Source organism: Medicago sativa, chromosome 8 (assembly GCF_051527215.1).
Source record: "Medicago sativa cultivar Bolivia chromosome 8, Bolivia_mono, whole genome shotgun sequence".
NCBI lineage: Eukaryota > Viridiplantae > Streptophyta > Magnoliopsida > Fabales > Fabaceae > Medicago > Medicago sativa.
Window position 1 is genome coordinate 38,094,671 of NC_140756.1, and position 12,882 is coordinate 38,107,552.

Consider the following 12,882-nt stretch of genomic DNA (forward strand, 5'->3'; position numbering starts at 1 on the left):
TGCACATTTAAATTCGAACTCTTTAAAAGGTATGAGGTTTTTTTGGATCAACTTTTGAACTACCTTCTGAAATGCAAAGCATTGTTCAATATCTTGACCTGGTGCCCTTTGATGGAAGGCACAAGAGAGATCAGCTCTATACTCTGCTGGAAATATTGTCGGTACTGAAAGAGGTGCCTTATTGTGGATCAAATTCCTTTCAAGCAACCTTGGGAACAAATCTGCATACTTCATAGAAATTGGATCAATTTGAGTTTTTGGAGCCTGTTGTCAAGGCTGTTGTTGATATTGCTGAAACTGGGGTTGATAACCCGAACTTTGAACAACATTTGTGACAGGCATAACAACGACAACAGAGTGATAAGCAAGATACTATTGTTGAGGCTGACTTTCCACCGCACTCATTTCCTGGTCTTCCTCCTCTGAACCATCAGTGGGAACAATGTCTTTGATCAAATGTCCTTTCCAGACCCATTCTTCATTACGCATGCCCGCGGTCATCATATCCACGAAATTGCCAGATGCACTTGCAAGCATATGCTCAAAATGGAACGGATCCAGAGTTTCCAGGAAAATCTTGGTCAACTTTTTCTCTCATAGAGGTGGATAAACTTGTGTGGTGAAATCTCTCCAACGTTGGGCATAAGTTTTGAAGGATTCATTATCATTCAAGGTCATGGCCTGCAATTCCTTTCTGTTTGGGGCCAAGTGCAAGTTGTAGTTAAATCGCTAGATGAAAGCCTCACACAAATCATTGAAAGTTTTGATATCGAACTTGTTTAGACCCATATACCATATCAGTGCGACACCAGTCAAACTATCTTGGAAACAGTGGATAAGGAGCTCATCATTGCCTACTTGAGCATACATCTTTCTCACGTACATTACCAAATGAAGCTCAAGACAAGTGTTCCCTTTGTACTTCTCAAAATCAGGGACTTGAATTTTGGTGGTATCACGACATTGGGAACCAAGCAAAGGTCATAAGCATTTTTTCCAAACAGTTCTTTCCCACAGAGAGCTTTCAATTCCAACTGTATTCTATCAAACTTTTCTTCTAGTTCAGCTATCCGATCGTGTGGAACCACATTTTCTAAGTTATAGATTGGTGCAAGGCCCTGCTGAGTAGTATGAATCATAACAGCTTGATGGAACAAAGGGCTTGATTGAGGGATAGGCATTGTCTATTGCACAAAAGGAGCTTGAACCTTAGAGACATTGGGACAGACTACTTCACCAGAACTTAAGGGTGTGCTCCAAAGATAACCTTCAAGCATAGCATGTTAGTGGAAATCGGGGTAGTGGAAACAACCATCTGAGCTTGAGTACTGCCAACTGGAAGAGATAATGGCTGACTCTGTGCAACCGTCATCAAAGATACTAAGTTCCTCAATACCTCATTTTCGGCCCGGAGGGTTGTCACCTCTTCACGAAGCTTGTGGTTCTCTTGTTCAAGATGATCCATTCTGATTTGCTCGAGTGTTGTAGATGCAAGTAGACTGATGAATTGACCTTTATTAGAAAGAAACAAGGTATGAGACACAGATTAGAAACTATGAATCCAAAATGATGCATGATATGTTTATGCAAAAAAAAATGTGATGATTTTTTTTTTTTGAAGGACTTATCAAAGTGAGTTTTAAACATTGCAGAGGAACATGGTTTCATTTGAAAATTGTAAAGGTATTGCAATCGGTTCCTTTTTCAAAGGTGAGAACGAAACCAAGCAAGAAGTACAAAAGCTTAAGCTTAGTTAAGATTTTTGAAGTTGTATTTCTTGGTGTTCAATTCTTACAAGGTCCATTCCATTGATGTTTACAAAAAAACTTGGCTAAGTCCTTCAATATTTGATGAAAAAAAAGTATTTATGAATGGATGAATGTATGCATGATTATGCATGGAAAACATGATATGGTTTAAATTCCACAAAGTTGAAGTTTAGGGGTCACAACACCATTTGGTAAGGACTATGGTTTCAAATGTACCTGTATTACGGGTTCTACCAAGTTCCCAAATTACAACTCCCCTTATGAATATATCGGTGTGTAGAACCGCTCCTAGACCAATAATATTCGTAAGGAAATCTAGTTTGAGTGTATTATCGCGTGACAACTAAAGTCAAGACTGCTCTTGGTTTAGCCACAACACTACGTCCTAAAAAGGCCAAGATGGGTTAAGGGTAATCTAAAGGTCCTCAATGTTTGATGGACTTCAAAAATAATAACGCCAATCACGACTGCTCATGACGATGTATTAATACTCTTGAGACCCATGTTGAGTGGAGTTATATCACATGCACACATATCGCAGGACCGCTCCTGGTATGGCACCATGATCGTACTCCGTCATTTCTTATGTTTCACTTAAGCCCGGGTGTAGGACTTATGGTCTCACCCTTCACGTAACAAGGTAAAATATTTACAAAGCATAAACAAATAATAAAGCACAAAAGTAATGGAAGTAAGGTGGGTTTAACCCGCGTAGGATTTAAGTCTCCAGTGAAGTCGCCATTTTGTAGTCGATGATTTTCGGGTGTCAAAACATTAATTGGTTTAGAACCTTCAATCTTGGACTATCAATTTTTATTCGTGGAAAGGGAAAAAATGAGTAAAAACCCTTATTAAGACTTTGGATCCGGGGGTTGGTTTCGATTAGGGAAGGTGTTAAGCACCCAAATCGACCACGATATTCCGTGGGAACCTCTAGCCTACTTTAATCTTGTGCTAAATTTGTTTTACTTATTTGAAAATTATTGCCTAATAATGATGCAGGAGGGTTTTATTAGTAATCTAGTAGTATTTATTATTTAGCCAAATCTTAGTAATTTTCCAGAACTTTCTATTATTATTACGTTTAATTTTATTTTGGCCCACGGGTTTGTTATTTCTTTCACTATATTAGCAGAACTTATGTAGCCTAAGAGAAACACTTTTTGGATTCAATAAAATTATTCAAGATTTTCTCTCAATTCTGGTGGATTCCGAAAACCCTTATTTTGATAGGTTTGTCGCTTGCAACCCTATTTTCACAAGTTTGTCACTTGCAAATTTGTTCTTTTCTATCTAGGTTTAGCGCTTGCTAACCCTACGCTTCCGTACTGCGTCAGTTGGTATCAGAGCAGGTTTCTTCTGTTCTTTTCCTAAAGAATTAGCCATGGGAGATGAATTGATGACGAGGGAAGAGTTTGCCGGCATAACCGCGACTCTTACCACGACCATGAAAGCTTTGTTAGACCAGATGGTGGCGTGTACAACTAAGGTTTACAACAACAACGCCAACAACAACAACAGAAACAATCCGAATAGAGGAGGAGAACCAATTCCAGTTATTAGGGTTTGTAATAACATCCCTACTATTGTTACGTACCGAAAATCAAAATATGCCAATGAATTTGATTTGGAATACTACGAGCGTAAATATTACACAAAGTTGAAGGATGATTACTACCAATTTGAAATCTACGATTCAGTATATCGTTGTTCGTTTTGTTACAACAAAGATTACTCCTTGACCAGCCTTTTGAGACATGCTTTCAGAATTGCAGGTAACTCGTGTTCGCGTAAGATGGTTAAAGATATTGCTAGACATTCTGTTTTGATAATGTATATTCTAAGAATTCTTGTGCTATTGAAAGAGGAGATCGACGTTGCTCGGATGACCGAAGCGTTTCCAACATCTGTGGAACCGGTCGAAGATAATTCAGTCACCGAACCTGTTGTTAGTATCGAGGAGACTGATGAGCACATGGAGCTGCAAACTCACTTTTCAGATTCTCAGTCTACCGCGAACTCCTCTATGTCAGATGTGAATAGCTCTTTCAAGAAAGATAAATCTTATTTCCCTCATTCTAATTCATTGAGCACTGTTGTTGAAAATATACAATGAGAACCTGTTTTTATCGCAACTTCTAAATATTATGAATCAGAAATTGAAGACATATCCACAACAGGTCCAAGATCAGAAATCAGATTTGTGGTAGAGCATCTCGACAATTCCTCTTCTGTCGTTAGTGATCATTTCGGATCACATGACGAAAGTACGTCGATGGAGAAGAAAGGGTCATCAGTAGTAGACAGCTATGGGTCCTCTCAAGACCTCACTGTTTTTCCACTATCAGAACCACCGACAACCAACCACCGAGATTCGACGACGTGTGAGAATCTGTAATATTCCGCCTGTTAGTATCGGTATATTACCAGTCGATCGTGCCAGAGGATTAAAATTTAAGGAAAGTAAGCGTAATGGAAAATATTCATTATGAGATGTCAGCTTATTACGGATAAAGTATCAGTGTCGGGTTTAACACGTTTAAAGGCAAGGGCAATTTGGTAATTGTGCGGGAAGAGATATTTATTTGGTAAAGGCACCAAAATATCCCATTTCACTTATCCTTTCTCTCTCTAGTTTTTGGCAAGGATTTTCTCTCTTCCTTCTCTCTTCTCCTCCACGCCACTTCCTCTCTTTCTCTCTACCAAATCTTCCAAATCTTCTTCCTTCCTTGTCAAATAAGATTATCTTGCTCTCTCTTGATCTCTTAACTTAAGGAAGCTTGGGTTTTGTTCTATTTCTCTATTTCTCCTCTCATTAATGGGTTCAAGAAGTTAGGGTTTGGTTGGATTTGAGTGAAGATTATGTTGGAAGCTTGAGTTTGTACCTTATATAGTTTAAACAAGAACAAGGAAGAAATATGAAGTTTGGTTTGAGATGATTTTACCACTCCTCCTTAAAGAAAGAATTTCATGAGGCTAGTGTTTGTTTATGCTATGGTTTCATTGTTGCTTCAAGTATGGTTTCTTCATGATTATGCAAGGATCATGATGTCTTGGAATACAAGGAAATGAGAAGAAAGCAAGTGGATTGAAAGCTAGGGTTTTGGTTGCTTGAGCATGGAACTTGGAGCTGCCATGAGAAACTTTGTTAGGTGAGTTCCTTAGACAGATTACCACCCTTGGTTTATGTGTTTTTCTCTGGTAAGATAACTATATATTTTCTAGGGTTTACACATAGAAAAGTTACCCCTTTCATGTCATGTAATATTACACATGTGAATACTTGCTCAATGACTGTTTTATAAGTTGTATATGATCTCTAGTGCCATGATATGCCTTGGAATGCTTGGAATTGAGGTTTTTGAGTGAAAAATACCAATTTTGACAGTTCTGGACTGTCATAGCTCGCCACGGCGAGCAAATAGCTCGCGAGGCGAGCTTGAAGGCCGAATGGGGGTGTCCACTCGTCTCCTACTCGCAACTGCGAGCAGGTGCTCTCCTCCCACACAGAATCACTCGCCATGGCGAGCAAACAGTGGGGCAGCTCATTGTTTGTTCGCTTCCGAGTGGTTCTTGCGTTTTGCGATCGGTTCTTTTCAAGCAATCTTTTTAAACTATAATCCCTCAATCATGATTCCAAGGCATAGGTTGTAAAAAGGTTTTCTTGAAGGTAAAGAAAGTATTTTCTTTGTGTAGTATAGCATGGCATATGAGCGAAGTAATGGCTTTACGAGCGGGCAGCAAGATAAACTTTAAGGAAAGGGAAGAACTAGAGCCTCGGTATAGTTATCGAGAACTAGAATAGTTAGAAGAAATAGAATGCTATGCATTAGTAATATGCTTGATAAGACGCGAGGAAATGTGAGTATTATCTTCGCATAGAAGCAAGTGCCTTACGAGTATGGCGAGACGTGAATCGATTATATATCCATTCACAAGTTAAGTAAAGCAAGCATATAAGTTTACCTCTAGTGGGATCGTTTAAGGATCCGAGGTATAAGAGATGGAATGTATAGATTTAACCTTCATTCATGCATAAGACCAAGTTTTAAGAAGAGTGTTATGTTTCTTGAATTCCTTCCAAGGTTGGATTCAAGGGGTTCCCCAACGGGAATGGTTAAGCCGCAAGGGAGCCGCATTTCACTAAGTTAAGGTGTCGTTTCTTTTGTATACCTTCCAAGGTTGGGTACAAAAGGCTCTCCAAGGGGAATGGGGTATGCCGTAGGGGACCCGCACGTTCACTAAGGGAGTCCGGTGCGCTCTTGCTAAGCACTTCACCGGTAGTAAGGGATTAGCTTCCGGGGTTACTCCACTCGGGACTAATCCGTAAAATGAACTCAGTTAAGTTGTTTGTTACACGCTAACATAATCAGTGAAGCTAACTATGCATACCTATTATACATGTTTATGTTATGTCATAGAGCCTTGACGTAGATCGTCAAGAACAAGTAGAGACTTGGCATAGTTCGTCAAGAAGTAGTAAAATAGCAAGAATCACTTAGGTGATAAGAGATGATATGTTGTAGATACAATATATTAAGCAAGTAGAAGCAAGTAAACAAAGATATGCCGACGACGATCTTAGGTTACCCCTAATCGTCCGGTTGAGAATCGTGTCATGATAGAGATATAAGAGAGCCTTGGTGCTTAGAGTGTACTCTTGGCAATGCAGTTTTAGTTCCCCCTTCACCGCCATGACACGTATAGCAGAGAAGCCTATAACAAGTTAAGAATATAAAGACGGCCCTAGCAAGCACCGCCGTCTAAGAAAGCAAGTCCCCACACACGTATAATCAACCGGCAGGTTGTATTGTAGACACGTGGTGACCGTAGGTTTCCCCCGTGGTTGCCTATAGCCTAGGGTTAGGTGGAACTCACCGAGACATTATGTCTCATCCCAATCCTTATTTGTTTCAGATATCAGGATGGATTAGCAAGCTAGTAGCCGAATGGATGATGCGACAAGTGTGTTCGTACCCACTTCTGGATGATCTGGATTTTAAAGGATGCATTTATTATTCTTTAGAAAAGCTGAGTTGTAATATCATTGTACGAACGCCTTTGTTGTATATTATATTCCTTCGAAGTGTTATTGTTGTAAAATTTTAATGTATCCAGTACTAAACTAATACACATGCTAGACTTTCTAGATGCGTCTAGTATGGGTGTTACATTTGGTATCAGAGTAGGTCGATTCAGACCGTGCCTTGGGTCATTAAGTTACAACAAAGGTAGTGGGACCATTGGGTTCCGGGTAAATGTTCTAGTTGTCGTTGTTAATTGAGCCTGATCAGCTCAATTTAGCATTCGACGATTAGAATGGATGCCTGAGAGCTGAATAGGACCCTGGAGGAACGAAGTATGTGATGAAGATGCAATGGAAAGTAAGAACTCGGAAGGAGTATTAGTAAGAACTTTGATTGTGCCATTAGGTGGCCGGTGAACTAAGTAGTAGAAATGTGAATTCTTCGGGAATGTAAGATAATGTTAAAAAGGAACGTTCCGACAGCGGTAAGATGTTGAGATACATCGTATACCGTGAGTAAAGAGTTTGGAAATGTCTAAGTAGGATCTGAAGCTTCAGTAAGATTTGTTGTTGGAACAAATTTATTGTATAGGAAGGATTTGTATTCCAGAACGTCAGCGCAGGGCTACAAGTTAGAAAGAAGTTGATGTAGGCTGGCGAAATTAGTAGGCTCTCAGGGATAGCGTTATGTGGATGAGGTTATGGACTTGTAAGCTCAGGGTGGACAAGATTCTAGTGTTCTGAAAGTGCGTTAAGTCGCAATGTAGCAAGGCAAGTTACTCGTAGTAGAAGAAGTTAAGGATTTAAGCGAAAGTTTATGTCATCGGGACTAAGGCATTGATTTCCGACGAGCTGAGAACTGTATTGAAATAGGTTGATGGTTGTTGTGCATATATTGTAGAATATTTTTTGTTAATAGGAATGAATGATATGCATTGGACTACTTCAGAAATAAAAATTTTCATGTAAAGTATATTTATACGGAGATTGAACTTAAGAAACTCGCCAATAGCGAACCTGAGGCGAAATTCCCAATTTTCTGAAAACCGTTAGTTCGTCTCTAGGATTTGCAGTAATTATTGGAGAGTTATCTTCACAAATCTTTAAAGCGACAAAAAACCTTTTATGACATCAAGTAATGAATGCATATCACATCCTAAGATTTTCAAAGGAAAAGGCATGAGCAACCATTAACGAAAGTCGATACGGTTAAGGTGGCTTTAGAGTTGTTGTGTCATGGGTCAAGAAGGAGCTTAGACTAAGAGTTTAGAGGTTCGGTATTTAGAATGGAAGCCACAGATGTGAAGACTTGAAGAAAGAAGTTAAAGTGGTTCAAAGTTACGAGACATTACAAGGTTCTTGGATTTTGTGGAATGATGACGTATTCCTCGAATCTATGTTTTGCTTGATTAACTTGCTAAGACACGTTATGTTGTTGTATAATGAGGTTACATGATTTTAGAAAGATATATGCGTATGGGTGATTGAAGTTGAGGTTTTGAAAATTCAAAAGAAATTTTGCAGGTACCGGTTGTTACGACTCGCGTAGGGTATACTAAACCCACTGGGACTAAGATTTGATGGCACGTACGTGTTGTCAACTCGTCTTGTGAATTTAGAGTAACTACTCGGGCATAGGTTCAGTATATTTTATAAATGGGTATAGTGGTAAACCATCAACGTCAATAACCCACGTGCTAATTTACAAAGTTTTCTTTAAAAGAAAAATTAACGAGCAAGTAATAGTATGATCGAGCAAAACATAGCATGCGAGAATACAAAGGTACAAGATTAGATGCATAAGAAGTCATGTCCGAATGCAAGATGAGTTTATCATGGAAAGTCAGGAAGGACGAATCATGGAAATAGTAAGTAGTAGTAGAAAAGAAGTATACTATGAGTATATATTACTCGAGAACAAGTGTAAGTAGGGCATTATGTTATTCTGGCACGTTAGACTTACGATGTTCCAAACGATGTTCCAACACAGAACACAGAAAAGCAGATGTTGTATATGATGTTTAGAACATTAAGCTAACAGATACAAACATAATAATGCAAATAATACACAGGAAAGAAAAGAGGCACATAGAAATTGTTAACCCAGTTCGGTGCAACGTCACCTACATCTGGGGGCTACCAAGCCAGGAAGGAAATCCACTAGTGCAGTCCGTATTCAAAAGCTCCCAGCAAACCACGTTTGCACTTAAGACCTAGGACCTACCCCAACTAGACTTCAACCTAGGAACTCCTAGATTTGAGATCCCATCTCACTCCCTTACAACAGATCACAATCCCCTGTGATTCCCAAATTACAGACTCAATTCAAATGAGGTTACCCTCAAAAAACAACAACTTGCAACCTTGCTTAAAAGCTTAGATGCAGTTCACAATCTACCTAGCTCCTTGCTTAAAAGCTTCGGAGTAGTGCACAGTATTACAACTCAAAGCACAGTCCTAAACATGTATCAAGATGGTACACGAAAGGCTCACAATATGTATGACTCAAAACCTAAACAAAACTCTATTTGTAAACCAATGTCTTGAATGATCTCTTCAGGTCTTGCAGCCTCCTTTATATACTGAAGCAAGGCATGTCATTCCTTCAATCATGCTTCAGATCGGATCAGTGACTTCTTTATTAAGCAATATGGACGAATAAAGAAACTCCTATAAAATAGGCTTATTAAAAGTCACATTAAAAATACTTTCTTAAGTCATTTCAACAATTCCTTAAGAAATCACATATGTTCTGATCTCATCATAATTGCACACGGTTCATACCAACACATGCTGGTGTGGATTCCTTCAATCAAGCAAGCGCGTGCGTAAACCTAGGTCAGGCCCAGAACGTACAGAACTACTCTTGATGTTGGAACATTGTGTTCCACATCTGAAGTGAATATTTGTTTTAGGAAAAAGTGAAGCCAACATATAAATATCCAACAATCTCCCCCTTTGGCAAATTTTTGGCTAAAACAAATTCAGCCCACACCTGTTAAAAACAGAGAGATAACACATGCAACCTTTCCTTCAATCGTCAAAAACAAATACTTCCTTGAAGAAAGGTTCACATTCTCAGACTTCTAAAAGATACCAAAATATAGTTCTTCAGTCTTCACACATGATCTTCAGGACTAGAAGAATTATATTACAGGTCTCAGATACTGCTTCCATTATTTTCACACAACAATTAACATATGGAAATGAGCAGACTAGAAGGTATCAGAGAGAAGATCAGAGTTATGCAGCAAAGGACATATAAGGAAAAATAAATTCCTGTACATCCTAAACAGACAGTCAACTGTCACAACACGCTACTTAGAGAAATAGGAATATAGTACTTAGAAGCTCAAACCATCAGGATGTTCCAACATCCACAAGAACATTCAGGGACACAGAAGCTTACTCCCCCTCAAGGAGTACAAACAGATATTCTTTACTCCCCCTGAATACATGTAATTTTTTTTTAATCCAACACGAATACAAGAAAATTAAAATAACCAGAAGGCCAGAACCGGATGTCTCAACATCCTCAAGCACATAGTCAGGTAACATACAGCAAGGATATACCTACTCCCCCTTTTTAACCATAAAATATGCCAAATTGATATGTGATAAAAGCATAAATTACAGCTAAAACTACCTGACATTTTGAACAGTGATTGCTATTCCTCATGGATGCAAACACCCAACTTGCTTCGTAGTTTCTCAAATTGCTTGATATCTAAGGCTTTTGTGAAGATGTCAGCCAGTTGTTCTTCAGTTGTTACATGCTCCAGAGTTACAATTTTGTATTCAACAAGATCCCTAATGAAGTGATGCCAGATGTCAATGTGCTTTGTTCTGCTATGTTGTATAGGATTCTTAGAAATGTTGATAGCACTTAGATTGTCACAGTATAATGTTAGAACATTTTGTTGAACATCATACTCTTCCAGCATTTGCTTCATCCAGACCAACTGAGAGTAGCTACTACCTGCAGCAATATATTCTGCTTCTGCTGTTGATAGAGACACAGAATTTTGTTTCTTGCTGAACCAAGACACCAAATTGTTTCCAAGGAAGAAACAACCTCCTGAAGTACTTTTTCTGTCATCAGCACTACCTACCCAATCTGCATCACAATAGCCAATCAACCTGCAACTTCCACCGTGAGAATAGAGAATCTCATAGTCTGTGGTGCCATTTATGTACTTCAGAATCCTTTTAACTTGAACAAGATGACTCATTTTAGGATCTGCTTGATATCTATCCCAAACCCCTACAGCAAAAGTTATGTCAGGTCTGCTTGCTGTAAGATATAGGAGACTTCCAATCATGCTTATGTACAGGCTTTGATCAACAGTTAAGTGATGACGGTCAAATACAAGCTGAGTCTCAGAGTCGTATTTAACACGCTTAAGGCAAAGGGTATTTTGGTAATTTACGTTAAGGGAGTATTTAATTGATTTTGGGGCTAAATATCTTCACAATCTTTTTCCTTTCTCTCTCTAGGATTGGATTTGGGAAAAATTGCTCTCCCTTCTCTCTACTCCCACGCCACCTTCTCTCTTTCTTTTCCTCTATCCTTTCCAACTTCTTCCATCTATGGCAAGGCTTCACCTTGTGATCTTTCAAGATACCAAATCATTAGAAGCTTGTATTGAGTTGTCTTTCTCTTCTTCTCTCCCTCAAGAATAGATTATGAAGTTAGGGTTGTTGATGTTGGTAGAGAATGATGCTTGGAAGCTTGGGGGTTAAGTGATTATCTTGGTAGTCTCATGGTTAAGAGCTAAAGAGAAAGTTGATTGGAAGATTGGATTGATGAACCAAGAGCTAGGGTTTGAGGTTGTTTATGGTATGTATGGCAAATTGGAAGCAATTGGTAGAAGATTGCGCATAAGCTAGAGTGTGGATGGTGTTCTTGGCTAACTTAAAGCTTTGGAAATAAGGAAGCAAACTAGGGTTGGTGGTGAAGGGAGGATGATGCTTGCTTGAGCTTGAGGCTTGGAATTTCTTTTATAACTTGCAAGGTGAGTTCCTTAGATAGCTTACCACCTTCGGTTTATGGGTTTCATTCAAGTAAGAAAACTATATGAATTTTAGGGTTGAAATATGAGTTAGTTGCCCATTTTTCTTACCATGCTTGCTATACTTGTATGTACTTGTTCCATGACTATTTTACATGTTTCTAATGATCCTAAGGGTCATATAACACTTGGAGATGATTGGTTTGAGGTTTTTAAGTCAAAAATATCAGTTTTGAGGTGGCTGGACTGTCATTACTCGCCACGGCGAGCTATTACTCGCCACAGCGAGCTGGAAGGTCGAATGGGGGTGTCCACTCGCCTCCTACTCGCCTAGGCGAGAAGCTGCTCGCCTCCCACACAAGATTACTCGCCTAGGCGAGCTACACAGTGGGGAAACCCATTGTGTTGTTCGCCTCAGGTCGATTCGGCGTTTCGCGAGCGGTTCTCTTGTGCAGTCTTTTTAAGAAAATTAAAACCCCTCAAACCAAGATCCTAATTGTTAAACTTGGAAAGGAGATTTCTTTATAGATGAAACAAGTATTTGGCAAGTATGGTGAAGCATGGTAAATGAGAGTTTTATGTTTGAATCGGGTAGCGAGCTAATCCTTAAGAAAGGGGAAGATCATAGAGCCTCGATATAGATATCGAGAACTAGATAGTTAGCATGAAATTAATTATGCTAGGTTGGGAGAGATTAGATATCTCTTAACAAAGAATGTTAAGCAAGAACCCTAAGTATGGAACGACGCGAAGTGTAAACTCTTCGCATATGTTTAAGAAGATCATGCAAGTATGATAAGCTGTGGTTTGACAATTATATCTCTCCACTAAGATTAAGAATGTGCATGATCAAGTAAGTAAGCATGAATAGGTTTATCTTTTTGATATGTATAAGAGTAAGATAAGTTTAAAATGATTTAAGTAGGTGGCATGTCTCTTGCAATCCATGAAGGTATGGATTCAAGGGGTTCTCATGATGAGAACGATTCAAGCCGTAAGGGACCCGCATGTCACTGAGTAACAAGACGTAGGTGCTCGTGTCTCTTGTTATCCACGCCAGGGGGATACGGGAGGT

At 39.1% G+C, this 12,882-nt stretch overlaps 1 pseudogene; it reads right to left on the reverse strand.

Moving 5' to 3' along the window:
* Nucleotides 1–10,463: 10,463 nt before the first annotated feature.
* On the reverse strand, nt 10,464–11,117 carry LOC146898945 (secreted RxLR effector protein 161 pseudogene; annotated as a pseudogene).
* Between the last annotated feature and the right edge of the window lie 1,765 nt (nt 11,118–12,882).